We start from the raw sequence: 19,423 nt of genomic DNA on the forward strand, positions 1-19,423 counted from the left end.
ATCAGTAACCGTTTAAGCACTGGAGAGTTGTGCAACTTCGGGGGCCAGCCAGGGATGCCTATAAGCTTAGTCTTTTTCTCTATAGTAAATCTGAGTTTAAGGTGTTCAAAAGGCATTGTTAGATTTTTTTTTTTTCTGTTTTCTTCTGGAAAGCTCAGCTAAGGAATTTGGTTTTCATGATGCCCCTTAGGGTCCCCACAAAGTAATAAGTCAGCATCATTTTCTAGCTGCAGTTGATAACATTTATTGCTAATTCTTTAAACCCTTCTTTAAAAGAAAACAAGTCTGCAACCTGCATTGCACCCACAGGAATAATCTTTCTTTTCCTCACTTTGGTAATTCAATTGTGACTTGTAAACTTGTGCAGTTGTAGCAAAAAAAGTATACAGTCAACTCTAATCTATCTTGAGGAAAGTAAAAAGTGCTTACCACTACTGGTGTAGTAAATCCTGGCTGCTTTATTAAATAAATGTAGAATTTCACTCAGAAGCCTTATGGAAGAAGAGTTTTAGAATATCTGAACAATTTAGCACATTTTGAAGCTGAATAAAGATGTATTCAATTTTGGAGTGAGATTTAAACTGATGGCATATCAAACCCAACTCAAGTTAACTTGAAAAGTATAGGCATTATTTATGTCTTCTGAATTGCGAAAGGCAAACCACTCTGGAGAAATTCTTGACTATCATAATCTTTCTGGTGCTGGAAAAATAAAAACTCTAAAAAAGATCCCATAGCTATTTATAATTGTAAGTCAGCTCTTGAATAGTCTTTACATAATCGTTACACACGTAAGCAGGACAAGATCCAGCAGGCAGTTAAGCACATGTATAATGCCAAAAGCTGAAGCTATTTCACGGATTTTGATATACTTGCTTCCATGCCTAAAGTTACGTGTGTGCTTAATTCTTCGCTGCACCAACAGAAGAGACTTTACAAGAATAGGTAATGCTTTAAAAAGTAATTTGCCATGCAATCAACCAACGAAATTTCTCTTCCTGTGCTAAACTAAGGACATGGCTCAAAGATGGCATCTCCCCCCCTCCTTCAGGAGTCTCTGACTGAACTGTAATAGTGTGGGTGGCTTTGGGCAACAGACCTGCCTTCGGAGAAGGACAAAGTCGAGGCGACTTACATTAGTATTCATAAAAAAAAGCTGCCATCTTCTAGGAAAGGAAGGGCTATGACAAGATAATAAATGTTAAAAACACACCCCCTTTAGCCCAGGTGGGGTTACGGGAGCAGGTGTTGCTTTAGCTGCTACGCTGCAGCCACCCACCTCCCAGCCCTACCCGGGCTCTCGGGTGGGAAGAGGAGCAATGCCCAGGGTGGGACTCGTGGCAGTTCCCTTTTGCTGGACTAAAGACGACGTCAGCTCTCCCGAGGTTATTCTCTCAGCGCAGTTTCTTTCTCTTGTGCACCCAAGGCACTGCTCTCCAGAGGATGCTGTCCTCCCGTCAGCATTGCTGAGCCCTCCCTCATTTGGGAGTACTCCTCATTACCCACCCGGTGGGAAGATGGGCCCCAAAGAATTTATCTTTTTTTTAATCTTGAGACCATCTAATGCCTCTTTCACCTTTCAGGAAGACTATAGTGAGGTTTGGTTTTTTTTTTCCAGAGCACTATTAGAGTTCATTCAGAGCCTCCTGGAAGAGGGAGGGCTCCTGGTGCATGTTCCTGCAGCGGCAAGCTCCTCGTTGGGCCGGGTAGGCAGAGAGCTGCCAGGCTAACGGCTGCCACCCTGCTTTTCTCAGTGCAGTCCGCGGCAAGAAAGTCGGCTTTGGCAAGGCATTGTGAAATGGACTCCTACAAGTTTATAAAAGCCTGACTTTTGTTCAAAGAAAGAAAGAAAGGGTGAAAGCAAGGATTCAGAAAGATTTCCTACACGCAGAATTTACTATTATTTCTCCCTTCGTATTATTGCAAAAAGATGGACAAGTTTTACAAAAGAGTCTTCCTATTCTTTGAATGAGTCATGGGAATAATACCACATTTTATACTGCTTTCTCCATCTGTGGAACCTCTCTTATCTCAAAATTTTCTAACACTGCGGACCTGTCCTTATCGCAGCTGTAGAGAAAGAGAAACCGAGTCACAGACAATTTATTTCCTTGGGTTGTCCCCAGTCACCCAGGGAACGATTATCAGAAAGGGACACACAACTCAGGTTGCCAAAACCTGCTCCCCCGCTCCAACCCACTCCTTTGTCTTTAGTAATTAGAACTATTTTAAGCAATGATCTTCACGGTGACCTCACCTAGCTCGGTGTAAAGAAGGGAAAGGTCAACTTACATCAAGAGTTATATCGTCACATAGGTGCAAAAATGCAGCTGAGAGCTGAGCAGGGTCACAGCTTGGAAAAAATGTATTTACATCACACAGAGGCATGGCAGAAAACATCCAGAGAAACAGGGGTGCAAAGCCCGTCTGGTCAGTCGAATCTGACCTCCTGCAAGTTCACCAGGATGGGTTTTTAATAGCTCCTGTTGGTGGAGCACGATGCCGGTGATGAAGCAGAGTATTGGCATGTACATACTGGGATTGACTGGACTCTGCAGGAGTGGGAGTCTACGATTCAATCCTTCCTGTACAGTCTAGTCCTGTATTTTACATAGAGAAACACGAGATTTGCTACGTCTGAGTCATTATATAGGTTTTGGAACTCTATACTTGTTTTATCATCTCTAAACATTTCATATATTTTTATTCCCCCAAATAACCAGGGTTATTGCCAGTGCAGAAGTACCAGCATGGAGTGGGTTACAAAATATATTCTCCTTTAATGTATTAAAGATGCTTTCTCAAAATTCATACTGGCACTGGCAATACACAAATTCCCTTTGGCATTCCATCTGATGTTGTCTACACAGATTGAGGCGAGTGGTTGGCATTTATCTTTGAAATGGTTAGGAACTGGATTATTTATGTATTTATGCATCATGGTTTCTAGATGCTTATTCTTTACCAACAGATAAGGAGTCCCCATTTAGAATTACATTTCTAAGTCTGAGTGAAATTGTAATACTGCAGAATATGACTATACTGCTAGGAACGGTTTTGTAAGCAAGGTTGATTTATGTGGCAATGAGCTGCCAGGCCACTGGTCTTGACCATAGCACTGTGGTTAAAATATAGTTAAAACAGTACTTTAGAGACAATTATGAGTGGCTTTCAGTATCGGTCATATGACTGCATTTAATTCACCTGCAACAGAGGTTTTCGATGGGAGGGGGCTGGATGTCCTTGTTAGCTACGTAAGTAAAAATCAGAACTGAGGACCTGAAATGAAACGGGATTAAATCATCTTCATTTACGGCCAGACTCTAAATACAAATCTCCACATCTGCAGGAGTTGTAGTAAAACAAAGCCTGCCCTTTAACCACTGAGTAACGTGTTCAAAGGCAGTGCAAAACGTAGCACACCAACAACATCGTTTTTTTCTCTTTGAAGTTGGAGAGTCGTGGAATTGGTCACAGAGGAAGCGAGAACCAGCCAGCACAGGGACATTTCTTTGCTCCCAGCTTTCTTTGCAGCTACTATTCAAAAAAAACAAAATTGCAGAATTCAAGAGTGCAGTTTAGCCGAGTTTTTCTTAGCTCTGTGCTCATTACTATGGCCCTGTAGGCTACAGAAATGCCTGTAAGCCACATAAATAAATGAATGCACTAAGTGAGGGTCAGATCTCAAAGTGCTTAAAACCTGGTTCTACTTCAGTCCAAATCAGCTCACAGGTAGGGGACTGATGGCTACCAAAGCCATTGGTGTGAGGGGAGCTGGAGAAGGGACAGTTCAAACGGAGACCAGAGGGGTACACTCAGACTCACTTTGGCTACTTAATTTGCAAGCCTTGGAGGATTTTTGGCTACAAAAGGCGCACAACTGACTGCCGAGTCTGGGACTGGAAATAAAGCAAGCTAAAGAAGTGCACGAATGAGGTGACAAGAGCCTCAAGCACACAAAAATAGGAAAATGTATGCTTTATCGCAGTGGTCTGGCCAGAACTGATCTACTCAACAGATGATCTATGTGCTCAACGGATCCTTAAAATATAATGTTCTCACCTGATATAGGAAACTCCCTCCAGAAAGTGGTATGTATTGCAGAGAGATGAGCAAAGAGAGTTCTAAGTTGCAGTCTTGAATTTCAGATTTCTAGGGATGGGGGAACTGAATTGAACACACAGAGTCCTAATTCACCCCTGCGACTTTAGTAAAAGTCATATCCAAGCACAAAATGGAATTACTTCTAGGGAAACTGTGAGAAAAAAACATACATATTTCAGACTGGGACTTCAGCTTGATTAATTCTTATTCCAGTTTCTGCGTATTTACAACTTGACAAAGCTCTCGGGTGGACTGGATGATTTGTCTTGAAATCTGTAGGATTTGTCGGCAAATACGTGCATTTGCAACACTAGCATCGATGACCGTTTACACTGCCTTATGCACCCCACGGCTTCGTTGTGAAGCAGCACGTTAAAGTCCGAGAGTGAATGCTCAGCTTAGGGCTAAAATAACCTCAGATGAATGTAGATGAATGTCGGAGGAATGTCTGGGAGGTTTATGCTATCCCATGCTTAAGGCACTTTTCTCCTGAGCATTAAACATTTTTAGTGCTCTCCTAATTAATATACTTTACATCTTTGGTTGATCTTTGGTAAGCAAGTCTTACTCTAGGGAGCAGCAGTCAGGGGCAAACAACCCCGGTACTTAACATGGCCAGTAAAGCATGAATGCTGTGACTGAAGCAAGCAGTTGGCTCCCTTCCAGACCACAGCTAGCTTGTGCGTGATAGCTGTTCAAGCCTTTTAAATGCAAGATGTATTTGCAAATACAGAGGCTGATGCACAAGAGTCTAACTTGCTGATCCGTGAACTGGGCCAGCTCTGCTTATTTCTGCTTTCCATTTGACATGGCTAAAATCGTCTTACTTGCTTGCGCAAGACTTTGGCTAAAGCCTTTCATTTACTGGGTCTGCAATTTCTCAGGAAGAGTGTGAGATGCTTTCTATTGAATTTGGATCCGAAACCTCTACAGACTCAGCCTATCCCTAGCCTGGAACTGAACTGTATTTACTCGCTCCAAACCTAGATGTGATGACATTTCAGCAGCACAGATAATATCTTTTCTTAATGAGATGGACTGCAGAGCCTATATGATGGAAGTCAAATTAACAGGCTTAAAAACAAGGGCACAGAGAAGCGTCTGCTGCTAGGGCGTTTCTGTCCGGTGGGATTGGCACTTGCTTTTATTACATGGTGATAAAGTAAGTTGTTTGCCTTGTCCTTTTCGGATACTTCAGGCATTCAGTATATGGCCACAGCTTAGAAAAGCTGAGCTTCAAGGAACATGGTTGACAATTCTTCATTCTCCAACACAAAGAAAGCACAGGAATAAAATTAGTCCTGATTGTTAACAAAGATATATTGAGTCACTGATGAGCTCAGCATCCCCCTTGCATCCTGCTGACTGCTTTCATAAAGTTCTACTCACTGCTGTCTGCCAAGGTTTTCTGAACGTGTTGTGTATGCACCGATAATAATGGCTTAAATAAAAAGCACGCTACTGTCATAATCTTCAGCCTCTTTGCTAAGCCACCCTCCTTCAGAGCTGCACACTGAGGGGAGGAGTTGGGGTGAAGACGCGGGGAAGGCAAAGAGCGTGCTGCACAGGACAGGAAAGGGGTCACAGAACATCGGCTCCATCTAGGAAGGCGGCTTGTTTCCCTGTTTCCGTCAGCTCATCGCTCAGGGTCTTCAATGGCCAAAGTAAAACCATAGGTAAGCACGTCGGCACGCATTTGAGTTCAGGCAGCAGAGCCAGAACTACTACCACGTGCCTGACTGTAAGTAATTGAGGCTAGGGTAGCTTATAAATGACTCTACTCGCTTACAGGAATAGGTATTTTCTTATTTGAGGGGAAGTGTAAGTGCTATAAGGATTATGAACAGAGAGAGACCCCGTGTGACAAGACAAGTTGGTACCGATATAACATTAGGCAAAAAGTCCTACAGCTAACGGAAAGCGTAATGTTCGGCTGGACCTGATCATCCTAGAGGTCTTTGCCAACCTTACTAATTCTATGATTTCTATGATTCTATGATAACCAGTGCATAGTCTGTCTCTAAACAAGACATATTAAAGATCAAAACAGAAGACTAAAAGTGGAAAAATAACATTTCAGGGTAAGCAACTAAACCCCTTTATTAAGACCAGGTCAAAGTTGTAGGCAGTTTCTACAAAATCCTCTGGTTAAATCCAGATTGCTAGAAATCTTCAGCCCTTTGTCTGAAAAAATACCAGCCAGCAAGGATCTGGAAATCTGGGTCCTGTGGAAGGCACTTGTTCAGGTCACTGCTGAAGTTCTCACCCGTCTTCCTCCTGCCCTCCCCAGCACCTATGGATTCAGCTGCGTAAGGTCTTTAGGATTCATCCGCCTGTTCGAAGCCGCAGCCTGGCTCGATTCGGGTAAAAATAAACCGCGTTTTACTGTCTTTTATGAAGCCGAGCCTCAGCAGCAACATCTGGCAAACCAGCGGTGTGTGTTAGGTGGCAGCTTTTTCACGCGGTGCAATCTCACCCCTCCGTAAGACGCAGAGAAAGTTTGTTAACACGTAAACCCTCCCGTGAAAACCTGACGAGATCTTTTTTGCCTTTCAGTGCCGTAAACTGGGCCGTAACCGAGTCCGTCTATGCAGCTGCCTAATAACATTTAATTGCTTTATAACTCAGAAGCAAATTGTGTTGATTTAACTGTGTTGTAAAAGAAGGCTTTGCTATAATTTCTCGCAAAGTGCAAAACCCTGGCTTGCTTTTTGGAGCATTTACTGTCTTTTTTTAAATTTCAAGTTAATAGCTCTTCTGACAAATGTGAAAGAAATGTATTTATGACATTATCATCTCAGTTCTTGCATAACTCAGTCTTGGAATGTCATCACTTTTATTCAAGTGTTAGCTTTTGCTGTAAGTTTTCCTTATTCTAGTTTTAATGAAAATTTTAAGAATGTAATGAAAATATAATCCTGATGCTTAATTATGGCATAAGCCTAGTGGAGTTTATGCATAACAAAAATGTCAAGGCCCGTATATTCTGCTAGAAGCCCTTACTTTTAAGCAATGCAATTAATTATACTTGAACATCCTGGAGGTTTTATTGCTTCAGATAAAAGCATTCAGAGCACCTTCTTTACTATTATTTCTAGGAGAAAAACAATGTAAAATAAAGATAATTGAAGTATCTTTGACAGACAGGCTGTTTTTTGTTTGTTTTTTTTTTTAAGGAACTGTGTTGCTTTAATGAAGAACCTCCTTAAATTTATGAGAAACTATTTTGCATACAAAATTTTGGTTTATGTCAGCCTAGGTCATAATTTACTTTATTCTATGCCTTTAAATATACCATTGTGCAATTACATTGGTGATCTGGATGCCAGTTTAATTATCTAATGTCAGCTTCTATAAGACTGATAAAACTATTAAAGCAGAAATTCGGTGCTAGGGCAGAATAGTGCTACTAAAATTGAGAAATAGCCCTTTAGTTCTGTCAGCAATACCGGCACCGCTACAGTTCCTTCCAACATAAAAGGTGTTTGGTGTAAGTATTGCTGAATGGAAGCCCACGACCACATTATGAAGACATACAGAGCTAAATCTGAGGGCTGTGCCTTCAAGAATTGTACTAAGCTGGCTATTTTATTGCGGTTAGGGTTTTGACACTAATTTGATTGACTGCCGTATGCATCTTCTGGAAGAGGAAAAAAAAAAATCCATTAAAACGTTACACTTAAATAAAAGCCCCCAGCAAATTGCTTGCCACAGAGAGCTGTTTGCATGAGAAAGAAGCAAGGACATAAGAAGCTTTTTCAAACCAGTGGCATATTTTTCCTTGATAAAATGTGTAATTCTCTGCTTCTCATTGTGCATTTTAGTCATCATGTCTAGCTATAAGAAACTCACAGTGACTTTTATCAGTTTGATTTAAAAACAATGCAGTTTTTCCAACAGCCAGATTTAGTAATAGTTTCTTATGGAGCAGCTTTTATTTTGTTTCATCAATGATATTGATTTCCCTTTAAATATAAAGATGGCACGGTTCAACACTGGATGCAACAACAGTGTTTTAAAGATGAAGTGACTGCCTGGTTTGTTAAGGCCCCTTCTCAACAAATCACCCTTTGTTTAACAATTTTGTTTAGAACGAATCTTCATGAATTACTGGCTTTTGATCCTTCAGAGTGAAAGCCTTGATATACGTTAAAACAAAGGTCTTATCAGTGTTCAAGGCCCCCTATTTTCATTCTGGATTATTTTTTCTAATGAACTTTTAAGTAAAATACCACAGTACAGATTGCATTTCGTACGCGTCTCCGCAAGTCCTCGTCCGTCCCCTCCTTACCCCGAGTTGCACGTGCCATCGTGTTGGGCTCGCTGGGCGCGCAGGCGCTTCCCAGAGCGGGTCCGGGTTGTGGAATCCAGCTCGTTACTACGTGTGGAAATAACAGGCCCTGGGCTGAGGCAGCGCCCCCCGCCGCGCCGCGCCGAGCCCCGCGGTCAGGCTGGGGGCGCAGGGCGGTGCCGCCGTGGGGTCGGGACCACAGGCGGACCGCGACACAGCACGCTTAAAACGACCACTCTTGGACAATAAATTCTGGTTTTGAAGCTTTTGTTCTGTTCCCTTCTTTTCCCAGCTGTTCGGAAGGAATAGCCGTCGCGTTTGGTTGTGGGGTCCTTGGTTTGCTTCTTTTTTTTGGGTTTGTGGTTTTGGTTTTTTGTTTTGTTTTGTTTTATAAAAGCTATGGTCTGGAATTCCGGGGCTGCTTCCAAATTCATTCTCCTATTCGTTTAAAATACTCCCCCTCTCCTTCTTTCTATTGTTGATGGAATTATGAACAACTCAGAATTAAGAGCAATTAAAAGCTCCTCCTCGTCTCACTTTTCTAAGTCTTTGCCATAGAAAATGTTGGAGGAAAAGGTCTAAACCAAGTAATCACCAAAAAAAAGTGTTTTCATTCAAAGTACTTAAAAATATGAGTAAGAATGCATTCTTAGCCAGCCCCAGCTCATCCCGTTTTTGCTTTTCACCAATTTTTTCCCGCAGTAAAAGAAGACAAAAAAAAAAAAAAAGAAAAATGTCTTTACATTCTCCCTGTTTCACTTTGTTACAACTTTCTTTAAAAGAATTTAAGAAATGTTAGATAGTGGCAGTAGTGAGGGGGATCTGTTCACCAAATAACTCCCCTTTTCCTATGTAAGAAATTGAAAGGACCCAAGTTTTTAATTCAAATTATTAGACTGGAATCCAGCTGAAAGAAGAATGCCTATTTCAGTTCCGGATTGAAACTTTTGAAAAACCTTTAATGGAAAATTTCTGAATGGATTTTGAACACCAGAAAGAATTACAGGAAAAAAAAGAGAGCGAAGCGTTTGACCATCTGCAGCGTGAAATGTCGAAGTCTGATCTTTTTATCCTTTCTGTACAGAAAGGCTGATGTCTCCTGAGGAGGGGTGGTTTTGTCTGTTCACTGCTTCTGTGTCCTGCTTTCACCTGAGCGCAGAAGTTCAGAAAGCTGGTGAGGCTCATTCTTAAAAACATCAATATTTATTAACTGCAATTAATGCTTTTGCACACCGTTTACACCTAACAGAAACGATCCCTAAGCTTGCCAAAATGTGTGAAATGCATTTATTTATAGTGTCCAAAAATATCCTAATTCCTTTCTCAGCCAGTCTATGTAGTCAGCACCAGAAAAAAAAAGAAGCTATAAGAAACCTAGGAGCCCCTTCCCAAAACTCTTGAGTGAAGTTTGCTCCTGTACACCGGTGCGGGTTAACTGGGGATTCAGGGACGCAAAAGCCTTGCCCCGGTGCTATGCAAAGGGGTGAAATTCATGATCGGAGAATTAAGAGGAAAACTTTACCAAGATTTGAGCTAGAGTATAGGAAATTACGCTGCTAAATGTCACGGAACATTTAAACGCCAAACGATACTTCTAACAAAAAAACCCCAGATGAACCAAAACATCTGTATCTGTCAGAGTAAGATGTTAATGAGTTACGATGGCAACATGAAATACTGCATATTTTGCTGGAGATAAGACAGGACAGGTACAGAGGCTGGTCCGTTGGATGTCAGCCTGTCCCTGGCAGATATCTGCCTTTGCTCAGTGTGCTTTCTCCCAGCCCCTTTGCTCCATGTTCTCCTACATAGAGCTGAGCTCATTACATTCATCTGAGAATCACTAAAAAAAGCCGCTGGGAAGACAAGGAGTGGGAGTTGGAAACGTGACCTCTCCGTACGCCTTGATTTGAGAGTATCTTCAAGAGGATGACCGTAGCCGGGGCTGTGCTTTTGGTCCCAGTTATCACGAAACACGCACCGTGTCGACAGCAGACTTAGAGGATGAATGGCATACACGCCGTAGAACAATTAAGCATGTCTCCTTTCAGAGTTAATGTTCTGCCCGTTTTTATGAATTCAGTGAAGCCACACAGATTTATACCACCTGGAGACCTGGGACCATATGCTGTTGTACAGCCTCAGAAAAGAGACCAAGATCTCGTAGGTAGGAGTTTCTCTAGCTCTCAATTCATGCTCATGGCTTCACGTGTCTCCCATTGCCTTCCCGTCACCATCAAACCCCATTAGTATCGCCTCTATAGCATAACACGTTTGATATCCTATAACGCAATAAAAGTCAGCTGGCCTACATTTGACATCTGAATTGTATTAAGAAAGGAAAATCATTATAAAACCAATCTGGTGAGGTTCCAGTACTCTGGATGATACTCTGCTGAAGGCTGCTCATGTGCCACTGAAGCCAAGGAGAAAGAAAGGACATCATAAATGCCATAAAGGGTGGTTGGTTTGTTTTTTTCTTTTCATAGTCACAGTGCTGGAATATGAGCAAATTCTTATTTACTTTGTTGTGCCACAATTAGTGAAAATCAAAGTGTCTGCAGCTGCATTTTATACTGTAAATTATTAGGTAATTAACCTTAATGCACCCTGCTCAGAATCTCCAGCTTTCCAACATAGCTGAGAGCATCTTTCAAATGCAACAATACATATGACTGCATCACTGCTTAATTATAAATAAAATGAGCCTCTAATGCAATGTGAGGGATTTGGATGGTGTTAATGGAAAGTGTGGAGGAGGAAGAGGGAAAAAGAGAGACAGAGAAAATGAAATCATCTTTCATCAGAGCAGAAAGACAAAGATTCATATCACAAGGACGCAAACAAAAGAGCACCCAACCAAAGGATGCTTTGCTTGCACACCGACTCATTTTATTAAGTTTATTGTCTTCCACAAGGGATTGTGTTTGTTCTCTTTCACAACTAAAAATATTTTATGTTTAAAAAAAACCAGGGATAATAAATGAATAAACCAGATTATCTGTAAATAAAACCGAGATTGTTGGAACCTGTATCAGGGCTACTCGTTTCTGGCTTTATGGCAGAAGTGGGCCCTAGCAATGTCAGGGACCGCAAGACCGAAACAGGTGCTTTCACTCGTGTTTTCACAGAGTGACAGCTAAAGTGATTAGCTTGCGAGGCTCGATAGGGGATCCTGCCTCCCAACAGACGGAGTTTGCACAAAGCAACTGGGACTGCTCCGACTTCCCACAGCAACAGAGTGCTGCTGTACTCCTGGAGCTCTATTTTCCACCGAAATGCACCAACTATGTTCAACAGGAGAAAGACAATATTAATCCTACATACCGGAAGATGTAGATACATGTATTAAACATTATCCTCTATGTTTGAGGACATGCAGGGGAGAGAGTGTTCCTATTCTGCTGCCCATAGAAACTCAATTTAGGTCTGAGGCCCTGAAGTTGCAGAACCAGTGTTCCACCTCCGCATCCGAAAGCTCAGGCAGGACACAGGTCTGCTTAAGGCAGCTTCGCTGGCAGCAAATTTCGCTCCTCCTGGGACAAGATGGGGTTTGTCCTTTAGACAGTTTCCCTTTGCGTTTCCCATCCATGATATCCGGAGCCCTGGAAAGACTGGTGATGCAGAATAACCCAGAAGGGATGTACAGCATCCACAGGACACAAGCGTTACCGATGAGGTTAGATGAGCTCTGGATTAGGCAGCAAATCGCCGTCAGAGTCTAGGAGAGCGGACCCGCATTCTTTTAGCACAACCAGCGTAGCTTATCCTGGGCACATGCTCCACCCTGCCTATGAAAAAGCTCATCCAGCTTTGTCAAAAATGAGTGTGTTACCTTTTGCCTTCAGCCTTGTAGCTGCAGCTGTTACCAGCAAGCAGCTAAATTACAGCTTAGTCCCCAATAATATTAATACGAGAAATGCATTAGTTTCACACTGAGTGAAATCGCTGTGACATTGTATTTGTATGAAAAAAAAAAAAAAGAGAAGGAAAACATATTGCTGGTTACGTGGCTTTCAAAAAAGCAAATAGGAGTTGATTTTGTATCATCTGGAAGGGGAGGAAGGAGGGACAGCTCTGATGACACAAATGAGATCTGTCATTAAATTGCAGCATTAAAATAATACTTCAAGATTTCTGCGTGCATGAAAAGAACTGAAAGGGCTATTTGTCTCTTCATGGCTGCGAATAACTCTTATTGACATTAATGTGATAGGTTTGATTTATGTTGAGCACAGCTCAAGGGATGAGGTTCGTTTACGCTGAGTAAAAGTGGTGAAGCTTATTGGAGGAATAGGAATAATCTGAGAGATGCTTTTAAGTCTAGCAGAAACCTTCAACTCCTGTGTGCTGTTAGCAATGACGAGCTGTATTAGCTCTCCAAAGCCAAGTGAGGACTGCAGACTTCTTAAAACAAGGGAATTGTGGCTGCAGTTTCCCCACTGTGAGAGCACGTACGTATGCAAGTGTCAACACAAGAGTACAGGGTTACGGGAAAATAGAAGGAAACGAGCCTTATAAAGCCACTTATTCATCTCCTGAATTGCAGCCTTCTGTTGTGTGCTGGCACGTAACACCACTGCAAATGTTGCACAGTCCATGCTTAAAAATAAAACACTAAAAAACATCTATAAAATTGTCAGCACTGACAAACAGAAAGGACTGGGGATAAGACTCGGGCCGTTGGATGCGGATCTGCTCTGCGGACGGATGACGTTGCGGATGCTGGTGCTATGGCTGGCAAGAAGAGGAATGCAGCCAGGTGCCCCCGTACCAAATAATGGAAGGGATGAAGGGTCCCGGTTTCAGTGAGAATTTCTGGGAAGTTTTGACCCAAAACAAGCACTGTTGGAAGGGGAGAGGGAAAAGTGGGGTTCAAACAAGCAAAACTACTGCACCCTTGCAGGAAGTCTCCTATGCCTCAATGATCATTTTCCTCTGTCTTTCCAGCCGTTACTAAGCCAAACCCAACAGGCAGAAGCACGTTGTGAGTCACAACTTGAAAAAGGGCTTGTTACAAACCAAGCTATTTCTCTAAAAGCTGAGCAGCACAGGTCAGGTCCAGACACTGTCCGGGGCTTTTCATCAGAAAGCAAGGAAGAAGGACAAGAGGTTTTTTCCTTCTGATCTTGATCCAGAGTCAGCTGGATTTTTGCTCTGCGTAAAGGGAGGTACGAGACACACCAGCCTTCCCCTCTCCTGGGTCTTCCTCAGCGGTTCAGCATCACCCTCCGTATCAAACACAGCATCCTCCTCCCTCTGAAGGGAGCAACTTTGTCCACCTATCCACTCCACACAAACCAGTTGTATTTCTGGAACTGCTGCACCAAGAGCAACAGCTAATATTTCAGTTAGAGGTAAACAGGCAGAGCTTCGCGGCTGCCAGGCTACGGAGCTGTAACGGTCTCGTCATTCTACATCCAGTATCTGAACCTGATTTTCCCTAATCAGAGGTCATTGACTTTTAGCACGCATAAAGGGACTACATTTTCTTCCATCCCTTTTTTCCGCTTGCAGATGAGGTGTGGCTAAAAATACCCATATTCATGAATGATAGATCAGCCACAAAGTATACTATTTTCTATAAACACTAGATAACAAAGCAGTACAAAACAAGGAGCGCCGTAACCCTCACCAAGATGAGTCGCACAGCAAAAAGAAGCTACAGAACTTTGAAAACATACACATTTCTGAGAATAATCACTGTTTCATGTTTGCTTATAATTATAATTTAATTATGAACCCAGTTTTGCAACAATTTTTTAAAGTAGGTAGTTAGCATTGAAGTACTTTATATGCAATTATCTGCTATTGAGCTTCCTCATTATACAGCAACTGCTACATAAATTTTCCTGTTGTTTAAGCATATTTGCAGGTTTCGTTTGTAATCTAATAATACAAACCACTTGATCCAAGATCAACAGGCCTGTTTTACATGCCAGTTTCCAAGAAAGCATTGCTAAATATTTGATACAACACATATCGTCAGAGCAGCTCTTATTCTCTCCTCTTGCAGGCAAGTTGACAAATAGCAAAATTTTGGATATCGTAATATAATAATCATCCATCTTAAAAAAAAACCCACCAACTATTTAATAAATCAGAGCTTCACCCCACCTGAGGGCCCCTGCCCTTGAGTTAAATGTCTGTCCCAGCTGAGCAGAGGGGAATCCTGAGGCAGACTGGAATAAATGATCTCGATTTCAGGCACTTGCCAACCAGTGCAAACTGTTGAACTGACTTCAGGAGAACCAGGGCGATTTGCGTCGTTTGAGGATCCGTCACCTAACTTCTGGAAGAGAAACAACTGATTTGTGCCTCCCACCGTGGGCAAAAGTAGCCTGTCTCCCGGGCTGAGCCGCGGAGATCCCTCGGTGAGACACGCTGCCTTCCTGCGGCGCGGGTGACGTGCTGGTGGGTGACCTGGCGGATTCAACATGTAGAAAAGCACTTTACGTTTCGTGTCCGCTCTTTAAGAATAATATTGCGTAAAGGCTTCCCTATGATTATATATTTACTCTTTCACAATATGACAGAGGAAACTTATTTGGGAGAAAAGGGAGGAGGCGGAACATGGATTTTTCTCATCAGGCTTTCCTGGGAAGTCTCTGATTTTTTATTGTGCTCATGGTAATAGCTTTGGACAATTTTAGAAAAACAGCATGAGGTGTATCTTCTGGGGAGAAGGAAGGAGACGTGCTTTCACAAAGGAAATCAGAACATATGAAGGTATGAGTGTTTGGGGATAGTTCTGAGCACATTTTAAAATGAAGCGACTTTTGCCTAGAACTGCCACGTCGTGGTCGGCGGTCGCGGAAGCTGCAGCGGCCCGGGCAGGACCCTGAGCCGCGCCAGCCAGCGCGGGGCGGTCGGGAGGCACTCGAGCTGTGCCAGACTACGGCGAGATCCCTCGCGCCTTTCCAGACGTTCAGCTGTGCTGGGAGAGGCGTTTGGCGAGGCGCCCAGACACGTCTTCGGTTCTGTGGGAAGACCCAGGTAACCTGCGACAGCAAACGTTGCCAAATCAATTATATTTGAAAGCCGAGAACAGCAGGGAGAAGGGAAGGACTGGGTTTCCATGTGGCACATGCTCTTCAGGTTTCCTTCTCTAAACTGTCACGCAGAGTGATCTAACAGTATTGCAAAGACTGAAAGAAATTGATTTAGCCATTAAAAAAAACAAGAAGAGCTCTTGGTGCTGTATCAGCTGCAGCTGGAAGGACAGTTCAGGCCAGCACTAGAAAATTTATTAAATTGTTAGAGTCCACAGAGAAGATGAACTTACAAAAACTCGGTAGTTGATCTATTTTAGTAGCTTTGGAGAGCAGCAGAGCGCGCGTCTCCTGAAGTACCGGCAAAGTATTCAGAGAGATTTTTATACAACCACAGTTCTCCTTTGGCAAGATGGTTAATACTGATGACACGGTTCTATAATTTTCTTTAATCTAACCTGTGAAAGGCGTGATTATCCCGGCCCCAGACTGAGCCGCATCCTTCGGCTTCCTAGTGCGGAGCTGGAATTGCTCCTAAATTCCACTAGGATAAATCAGAGAGCAAATCTTTTAAGTTTTAAATGAAAATGCTCTCCGTTCAATATGTTTGCGTTTAACAGGAGTAAAATGAACTCATGAACATACTAAGCTAGGGTGAATCAACATCAATGAATAATGCGTAAATCTTTAAAGTGAGCGTCCCACTCAGTTTTTATATCTATTTACACTGATACATTAATTAATATGAAGTTATTCATCATTGTAGTGATTTGATGGCAAAACTTTTAAGTATTCTGAAAACGGCAAAAATACTAAATAAAAAGAGGTGACAATTTTCCAGTAGCCTGGGCTGTTTTTTATTCACAATTTTACTTGAATGTAAAACATTGCACAAATCTAGCTAGCCAAGGAGTGAACAGCTGGTAAATAGCCACACGTTCCTCTTAGATCAGGAAAAAATATGTAGTTGCTACATAGCATCTATATTCAGAAAGCCATAGTAACACCCCAAAAAAGGTCACTGCCATATTAGTAAACATGGCAATGTTATTCTAACAGCGTGATAAAATATTCCCAGATGAAATCCGGACAGGTAGGATGTGAGTCGGTATGAGTCAGTGGGTCCCTAATTTCTTACATACTTGAGTCACACTTGAAAATGGAATATAAGCAGAGATTTCTTCAACTCCTGCATCTTTAGACACTTTTAATACTTTCCACTCTAAAAAGCTCTAAAGAAAAAAAGCAATGTCCTTTGTATTCCCCATGGTGAACACAAACGGTCTTCCCTTGGATTGATAACTTACTGACACAATTACCTTGCTATCTCGTGAACCACGCCAGCTGAGTTCAGCTAAACAATGCCGTTCACTAAATCTCTCTGATCTCAGAGAGAAAACAGGGCTTGAAGAAATTAGAAGGCAGCAAAGCATTGAAATTAGAGAGGGCGGCTGAGCTGTGGATGACGAATGTCCACTCCTCCAGGTCCTCCTTGATCCACCTCGAGCAACGCAAGACATAGGCTTGACTCTGATTGTCTGAATAAATGACCACCACGGGGTTTTTGCTTCAGGAATAGCTCCAGCCATTTCAGAATCATGTACTACAGCTTTACAAGACAAAATAATACGGTTGATATGATCCTCTTCCCATAGCTTTGCTCTTTCATATTTAAAAGCACAGCTGGAAACTTTCTGGGGATGAAAGATACAAGATATATAGAACAAAATACGGGAATCTTAAAGGTATGAGCTAATATTGCACATATCACAGAACAGTCACTGGCCCCAGATTAGATGATTCAAGAGACTGATTTCTGTGAAGTTAAGCTATGCAGTTCATAAAATGCACGTGTAATTGCTTTCCTAAAGTGATTAAGCAATTCCCATGTCTGTGCATCCCAATCAGGTAATTGCAGACCTAAATATCCATTTGCATATTTTCTGTCACCCAATTGGCATATACAATTACCATGCCTAGGAACATTATTTTGCATCCTAACAGTCTGAGAATCAAACCTTTAGGTCTTTTTCTTATCTACCTTTCAAAAATACAATTCACATTGTCATATTTAAAGTGGATGTTGGCCATTCCTCATTCAGAACAAATAATATAAGTTTTCCACTGTAAACTGAGATAATGAATCAGACAGTTTCTGGAGGGGTTTTAGATAAGTATCTCATGTAATTAATAAAGCTAAAAGAATACACACTGATCTGGTTACTTCTGTCCACCATTGATAAGAGTAAAATACAAAGTTTGTGTGGAAAATTGAATATTTATGTAGCAAATTAATAGAAAAATAAGAGATACAACTTTCCTTGTTTCTCAGTCAAGTCAATCACCTTCTCTCCTCTACTGAACTCTCTTATTTAGCTTTATTTGACCTTTTTAGCTGAACTAATTATTAGTTATCCATTTGCTTTATCACCTAAGGACTCAACCGCACCTGCCCCAAACTGCTTGCAGACAAAAAGGAGGTGGTGGTTTCGGTACATGATTTGGAAGCAGAACTGCTCTCCTCAAGGTAAGATTTTACTCCATCCCACATAAGCACTGAATCTTTATCTCTTTTTGAAATGTGAACGGCTTCAACGGGGAGAGTGAGCCGAGCACTGGCCTGGGTACAGGGGCGCGCTCCTGGGGGGTCTGTCTCGGCTCCCAGGCAGAAGGTGGACCTGAGCTGGGTGAGCCTGGTCCATCCAAAATGACCTATGGCCCTGCTTCCCCTTGCTTATTACAGCAAAAAATTGACCCTCGCTTCCTTTTAAGGAAAAAAAAAAAGGAAGGCGTTTTATGAGACAATTCCTCGGGTGCCGACAGAGGCACAAGACGGTCGTTCCCCTCCCAGCCAGCACTGGCAATCCCCCTTACTAACGTCCTGCGCCTCGCGAGGCTTACTCCGAGCTGTCTGTACCTCCCCCGCGCCGCGAGGAGCGCACGCACCGACCCACAGGGGACAGCCGCTGACGCATCAGATGCTGTGATGCTTCGGGGTGACGGTGCCCCGCGTGGAGGGGGGTATTTTTTGCCTTTTCCAAAGCAGTAAAGAGAATTGCTCTTCTCTGAAATTATTGAGTTAGTTCAAGTCACAGATAAAAATGACACTGTTTTCTGGCCAAATTTAAGATCCTGATGCAAAAGTGCTGTTAAAGTGTTGTAGGTGCTGTTGAGCTTTAGCATCACCCTTCATACGCACAGGCAGGAGTCAGGTTCCCACCCTTCCCATCATCAGCGACTCTGAACTAACATCACTCAAAGCTGCAGGAGATTTTTACACATTTCTAATTTTACCAAGTCAGACTTTATGGCTAGAAAAAACCAAAGAGCATCATCATTAAAGAGGTCTATATCTCCAAGACAGGGAATGCGTAAGCCACATTAGTGTTAATGGAAGTGGCGTGCACGCATGCATAGCAGAATAAACACATTAAGTGCTGTTAATCATCACCTAAACATAAAAATCTCTCTGAATATGAACAGTGCTGGCAGCTCCCCTGACTACAATGGTTTGGGATGCAGAGCCAGAAATGTCTTTCACTTTTTAATGATTTCTGAAATTATGTTATATTTTTATGGATTAAACTCTTAGAGGGTATGAACTGACAAAAACTGCATTAACTTCTATGGAGTAGCGCCAATTCATTCCTTAAGGCAATCTGTCTCTATAGAAGAACAAGAGGTAAGATTAAATATAGGTAATATGTGAGTAACTTCTCTAGATTGGTTAGAGATACACATAATTCCTCACCATTTTCATGAGAAAGTAGCCTTTTGTGGTAAAAGAAATTTTTTCAAAAAGTTGGTTTTGTTATAACATAATCACATAGAATTACAACTGCTCAAGAAAAGCTTTGAAAGTAGCTGCCATCTTGAGTGGTCTTTGGGCAGAAATGTTCCTGTGGACAACGTTTACAGCTTGAAAAGTTCAGTTTCATTAAAAATAGCCTACTTAATCCAAAATTAACCTCACGAACCACAGACACGGAGCATCACAGATCTAGCGGTTATAGTACCTGGGGGCGGTGCGAGAGGA

General features: G+C 42.2%; 1 long non-coding RNA gene across 1 annotated transcript in view; it reads right to left on the reverse strand.

The window, feature by feature from the left end:
- LOC142064202 (uncharacterized) overlaps window positions 1-19,423 on the reverse strand; it is a 100,808-nt gene that overhangs the window by 2,521 nt on the left and 78,864 nt on the right. The gene's annotated exons all lie outside the window — the stretch shown is intronic.

This window comes from Phalacrocorax aristotelis, chromosome 13, assembly GCF_949628215.1.
Source record: "Phalacrocorax aristotelis chromosome 13, bGulAri2.1, whole genome shotgun sequence".
Lineage (NCBI taxonomy): Eukaryota > Metazoa > Chordata > Aves > Suliformes > Phalacrocoracidae > Phalacrocorax > Phalacrocorax aristotelis.